Consider the following 6,428-nt stretch of genomic DNA (forward strand, 5'->3'; position numbering starts at 1 on the left):
TTGATTGATAACAACAAGCTTCCCATGCCTCCAGTTAACAAGAAGAGCGAATAATGATAAAGGAAACAACGCAAGACAAGAGGCGAGCTTCAACGACAGGATTTCGTGACCTCTTTTTTTTATTTCTTTTTTTATTTACCCTTTCCCCAATAAGTCTAGCATAGGCAACTTTTTATTCTCCTTAGATTTATTTGTAGGATCATTATATATTTCATTTTTAATAAAATGAGCATTTATTTCCTTATATATGATCATTTCATTATATTACATTAAAAAAAATGTCGAATTAAGCACAAGGTATACCAATGATTTAAGGCACCCCTTGTAGCCACATCATATCTCCTTTCACCTTTCAAATATGCAATCCTTTCTTCATAAACCACTTTGAGCCTCGTCTAACGATAGACCTTTCTTTTTTCAACCTACATATACCTAACCTCGGGATGGGATGGTGTGTAACTTATGAAATTTTAAAAAAAGAGCTTGAGTAATTCAAAAGATTAAAATAAAAATTAGCAAAAATAAAATAATCATAAAAGTGTACAGAAGGGTAATTGTTCCAATGTCTTTGATATGAAAATATCTTCGATAAGAACACGTCTCAGATTGCGCCTCTTATCGAGTGCTCGATACCGTGCCTGAGAAACATGAATGCCAAGTGAGTGATAGACCGCATGATCGGGATTGCCCACGCTTATAAAAATAAAAAAGATGATAAAGCAAAAGATAAAAGAGAGATAAAAAAGAGTAGAAATTCAAGCATAAAAATATAAAGATTCGAAAGCGAGGTTGCACACCTTGGGGGCTTAGCTAGCACTACTACAAAAAGCGTGTTTTTTGGACGCTTTTTAGGTCTTTTTTCAACGCTAAAAAGCGTCGAAAAAAAATTTCTCGACGCTGCTAAAAAGCGTCGAGAATTTGGAGGGACACAGAAAAGCGTCGAGAATTTCGACGCTTTTTTGTGTCTAAACTAATATGCGAAGTGTCATAAAATACTTATTTCGCGCATTTTCCCAACTTTGTGTAGTTTTTTAGCGTCGCTTTTACATGTCCACATACTCAAATTTAGCGACGCCTTTTGTTGTCTTGCGTTTATTCGTGTCAGCCTATGGTATGACGGGAAACTTTTGAAATGTGAAAATATGTAAACTATGTAGACATTAAAAAGCATTAAGAAATTTTTTTAAGCTTTTTTTTTTATTTTTTTCGTTTTATTAAATTATTACCATCATACATACATTATAGTTATTTAAATTTATTTTAAATTAAATCAATAACATTAAAATTAGGGTAAACAAATATTCTATATAACTAGATCAGATTACAAAAAAAAAAAAAACAATAATTAATCAACAAAGAGTACATAGTTAATTAAATTACCAAATTTATAAACGAAAACATCATCACAATTAATTATTAAAAAAAAAGGTCGCATATTATAGTAGCTTGTCCCTAAATAAATACATCACTAATATAATTAAGACTAAAAACCAAAATAGATAGATGATGGTGTTATAGACGATGTAGTTGCTTGTTTTGATGCTCAAGTGTTCCGTCCTATTCTCTTGTTGCACCTACATTGCCTTTTCCAATCTTCAAAAAAAAAAAATACAAAATATAAATTAGTACATTACACAATATAAGCTTTTTCACACACACATACACACACAAGCTTATAATTCCATCTTTCCATTACTAGCAACCACCACATACTAAGATAAATCAGCAATCGAATGAGGAGCACAACCAAATACCAGGGTACGACCAACGGGTTGTCCATGATTATCCACTACAATGCCCGCATTATCAACTAGTAGAAGCACCTTCTTATCTTTTGACAACAATTTGAGAAAAGGAATAGCGGCCGTGTTAGGCAGAACAACATGAATTGTAAATACCAGAATTACCAGATGGGTTTTTGTATCTAGTTGATCTGCAATCAAATACCAGAATTGCCAATTACCAGTGTTCCACCACCTCAGCATGGATCTGTAATTGTTATAGCCTGTGAAAATATCAAATCAACATGCCTTGTAATACAGGACATCAAACTATAAGCATTATCGGTCCCTAAAATGAATGAATCATCAAGCCAAGCCATACTCTTCACACCATCAATACAAAAATTTCCTTTAAAATCACAAAAAACCCACGTTTTCCATTAACCTCTTGAGCATGCTTACTACTGCCTGAATTCAGCTCAATGAACACCACTTTCTTCCCCATTTCCACCACAAAAAGGTAGGCACCATCATTATCCACTCCCCTAGAACTGAATTCCTTAACCCTTGCCTCATTCGATCTAACCCCGCCACCTAACTTTTTCATAAGCCTCCCACTTACACTACTACCACTACTACTAACTCCCTGTTCATTAGTCCAATTAGAATTTCCAGATTTAGTACTACAAACCCTTCTAGAAACAACATTAACACCCTTCATAATCCCTAACTTTTTCACAGGCTGTAACAATTGCAAATCAACTAGATACAAAAACCCATTAGATAGAACCAAAATTCTACCAATTTGATTAACAACATGAATTGAATTAATACCAAAATGATTGATACTAACACATTAGATATAATTTGTGTGCATTCAGATGCATTTGAAGCACAATAATCCTATAAGATTATTAACAACTTAAAATAGCCATTTCATTCACCAATTGTAAATAAGCTTTAAGCATACAAGAACTCAAGAGTGAACTTGATTGCATGAAAGACCAAACACATATTGAAATCAGATTAGTCTGCTAAGCAACAACTTAAGTATAAATGTATCAAATCTGATTTTCAGATCTGAAATTCAGTTCTGAACTTCAGATCTAAAATTCAACTCTGAATTCAGTTTTGAAATTCAGCTCTGAATTCAGTTTTGAATTCAATTCTTAAATTAAACTCTAATTAAGTTCTGAAATTCAGAGCTGGATTCAGTTCTATATTTCATCTTAGTATTCAGTTTAAGGGTAACGTAGATAATGAGCCGAGGCAAGCATGGGTTCCTCTACTTACCTCAGTCCAAAGCTCAGAAACTAAAGGCACTGCACTTGGCTTAAACTATGGCAACAAGATGGAGCCAATATTAAACCCCCTAAATAATTCATAAGCAATAAGCCTTTTGGTCCAAGATAATATAACCATCAATATGAGCCATGCAATTATAAGACTTTTGGTCCACAATATTGTTTTCAACCACAGAGCAAAGCAAGCAAATGTCTATAAAATTACACAGCTCAAACCAGCTTCTAATGAATGAGTAGAACCATCAATATGAGCCATGCAATTATAAGAGTTTTGGTCTACAATAACATTTACAACCAAAGAGATAAACAAGCAAATGTCTATATATAAAAGGACACAGCTCAAACCAGCTTCTAGTGAATGTGGAGGAAATTATAATGCAGAAAACAAAAATTACCAATGAACAAAGATATCATGTCTCTTAAGCAAGTTTGAGATTGCTCATGGTTCATAAAGATATCATGTCTCATTATGAATTTAGCAAAGCCACAAAGATTTCAGAAAACCAAGTCAATCTAGTTCTAGGTCAGTCTATTTTTCATCAGACTAATAAAGCAATTACTCAATTCAATACGTACCATGCAAAGATATAATTCATCAAATATAAATAGGGACTCTAGCATCTAAACACAACACATGTTATAAAGAGAAATGCGACTTTGTTACCTAGTGGTTTGCCATTTCTAAGAATTCAGATGTTTTCTTTAGAAGAATTGAAGATTTATTCCCTTCACGAACTGCACCTACAATCTCAGAAAACTGTCCAACAAGTGTTTTAAGAAGAAAATTATTGTGTCCGATTAGTAATCACCTCTCATAGTATTCTACATAAAATGTGACATAGAGTTGCTACATTATTAAAATATTAACTTGCTAAAACAAAAGTCCAATAAACAAAAGTTTAATAATGCAAGCTAAGCTAAGTTACATAGGCTATACAATGTAACTTTTAGGGGAAATAATGTATAAACAATATCTTTCATCTATCCTTTATCAATATTGTTACTCAAAATTTTCACAAAAAAAGAAAACTCAAATTTAAAGGAAAATAAAGAGTAATGCAGAGCTATATACCTTCAAATCTGTAACGACACCTAAGGTGCAACCCCTTGGTATCATCACCTATGAGAGAAAATGTACATCAATATAGCACAATGAAAAATCTAAAACATTACATCAACTATCATAACAAAGAAACTGCATACTACTCAAAAGTTGCCTCAATGTAGCCCACACATAAATCACAAAGCATCAATTTAAGAATTGAGATAATAAAAGAAGAAAAAGGGAGAGAAAGAGACATAAAGCTAGCTAAGAACAAAGCTAATGCATCTCTTTGCAAATATATTTAATAATTCTTAATCCACTTACTGCTCACAGAGAAGACCATCTTACATTAATCGAGAAAGAATATTTGAATCCCTTATCTTATACTCTGTAATGTAATAGAAGACTCACACTATATATTGCAATTTTGGGTTGGCTTGTAAGAAACAGTATGCTCAAGTTTTTTCAACATAAAAGACTTCCACATTAATAGGTTCAGTAAACTAGCCTGAAATTATGATATTCTTCTTCCTTGAGTCCTTGTTCATCACATCTACATAGCATTCTAGCAAGACAATACTTTGAACATAATCCGCTAACTCGGTTTAAATAACTTCTAAGCAATATTTTCCATTTGTTTCAAAGTCATCCCCTAACCTCACAGGATTCAAAAACATACTAAAAATCCTTTATTATTGTCAATTTGGTTTCAAACTATTATCGGAAAAAATTAATGCAAATTCATATAAATTTGTAGAGTTTTAGAATTTAGAAAGAGAAAAAATTTTAAATTATATTTTTACCTTAAAACTATAAAAAAGAACCTCAAAATATTTTAACACAATAAAAAAAAAAAAAAAAAAAAAAAAAAAAAAAAACAGAAAAAAACAGGGTTCTTAAGTAATAGCAGGTGAGTAGCCAACTCAAAATGGTGCTTCGCTCAAACATAGAATAAAAGAAAGTTAATTTTTCCAGAATTTTATATGAACTGTAGCACAAAATCAAACTCAATAATATGTATAAACAAACCCTAAAATATCAATTGCTCATGAATCAAACCCATTTCAGACCAAATTTTCGTGAAATTATTGTAAAATAAACTCTATAAACAAGCTATAGGACTTGAATCGAAGAAAATCTAAAGCCCCAAAGGAAAGGATGTACCTCAATTTTTATCGGCAAAGAGAGGACGAAATTAAACACCTTTGAAGGCCGGCGGGAAGAGAAAATTAGGCAAGCAAAATTATTGATGAGCAGTGCAAAGGGAACGAATTGAAGATCTGACATTGAAATCCATGATTTTTAAAATCACTTTGAAGAATTTCGTAAGATAAAGGAGGGATGAATAGTTAGGGTTAAGAAGTGAGAGCTCAGAGAAGTGAAAAGGGTTTTCAAGTTTAGTACTGGGCAGTTTTATTATTTCTGAAATTTTGAAATCGTACGTGGGTAGTGTCAATTAAACTCACGAGCTTTGCACGTGTTGTTCTCGACGCTTATTTATGTCGAAAATCAATCTAGGCGTCGAGAAAACACGCAAATTGTATTTACCACCTGACGCCCTTGCCTAAGTGTCGAGGCTAAAGTGTCGAGAAAAGACACATTTTGTAGTAGTGTAGGGTCTAGAGCCTTTATCCCCTTCTTCTTTAAAACCTTTAGCCTAACCACGTTACAACCCTTAAAAAGACCTTTTTGAGGTATACACACTTGTGCGAGGTTCGGCTAGAGCTACGTTCGGCCTGATTCCTAACGGATACGTAGGTAACCTCACATCGAGGTGCAGCCGTAATAAACATGCATTCATATTCAAATTCACACACTTGCACCATGATCATATCAAGGGATATCCTATGCTCATCCCTTTTCACTTAGAGCTAGACTTAAGGGCTTGATCCTTACATCATTAGCTTACCTAACCTAAGAGTACCACCATTTGACTCTTTTCAATATATTTTTTCACACACTTAGCTCTTGCGGCCTAACTTTAGTGTCACTTTCACACACCGCACAGATACATGACCAAATATATTTCCCTTAGGAACCCTTTGTCATGGAATCTTAAAATAAAGTTGAAGCATGCCTTGTCACATCGCTCATCACTCATAATCGTCATTGCATCACGAAGTATGAAGTGCTTAGCCTCCTTGCCTAAGTTACCCAAATACTTTCATTATTGAGCCAATTGAGATAGCCTAGGATGGATTAATCCTTGCACCTTGAGAGATAGTATCAAACAACATTTGACTAAGCTCTTTCAACATGCACCTTCAAAAACTTCTTTCTTTTCGCGTCTTTCTTTTTTCGAGAGAAAGTCGCTACCCTCCACAAAAATGACGGAAAATTTTTGCTTTTTTGCATTTT

At 33.3% G+C, this 6,428-nt stretch overlaps 1 long non-coding RNA gene across 2 annotated transcripts; it reads right to left on the minus strand.

Annotated features, from left to right (window-relative positions):
• Positions 1 to 1,384: 1,384 nt before the first annotated feature.
• LOC145595901 (uncharacterized) lies at positions 1,385 to 5,443 on the minus strand. Of its 2 annotated transcripts, none has more exons than XR_014103052.1 (4): positions 5,235 to 5,443; positions 4,098 to 4,145; positions 3,690 to 3,782; positions 1,385 to 1,593 (listed from the first exon to the last, which is right to left on the minus strand). It is a non-coding gene; the product is annotated as an uncharacterized LOC145595901 (long non-coding RNA). The 2 variants fall into 2 exon arrangements; XR_014103044.1 differs by having other exon boundaries at positions 1,385 to 2,005.
• Between the last annotated feature and the right edge of the window lie 985 nt (positions 5,444 to 6,428).

This window comes from Chenopodium album, chromosome 1 (assembly GCF_948465745.1).
Source record: "Chenopodium album chromosome 1, dcCheAlbu1.1, whole genome shotgun sequence".
Taxonomy (NCBI): Eukaryota; Viridiplantae; Streptophyta; class Magnoliopsida; order Caryophyllales; family Amaranthaceae; genus Chenopodium; species Chenopodium album.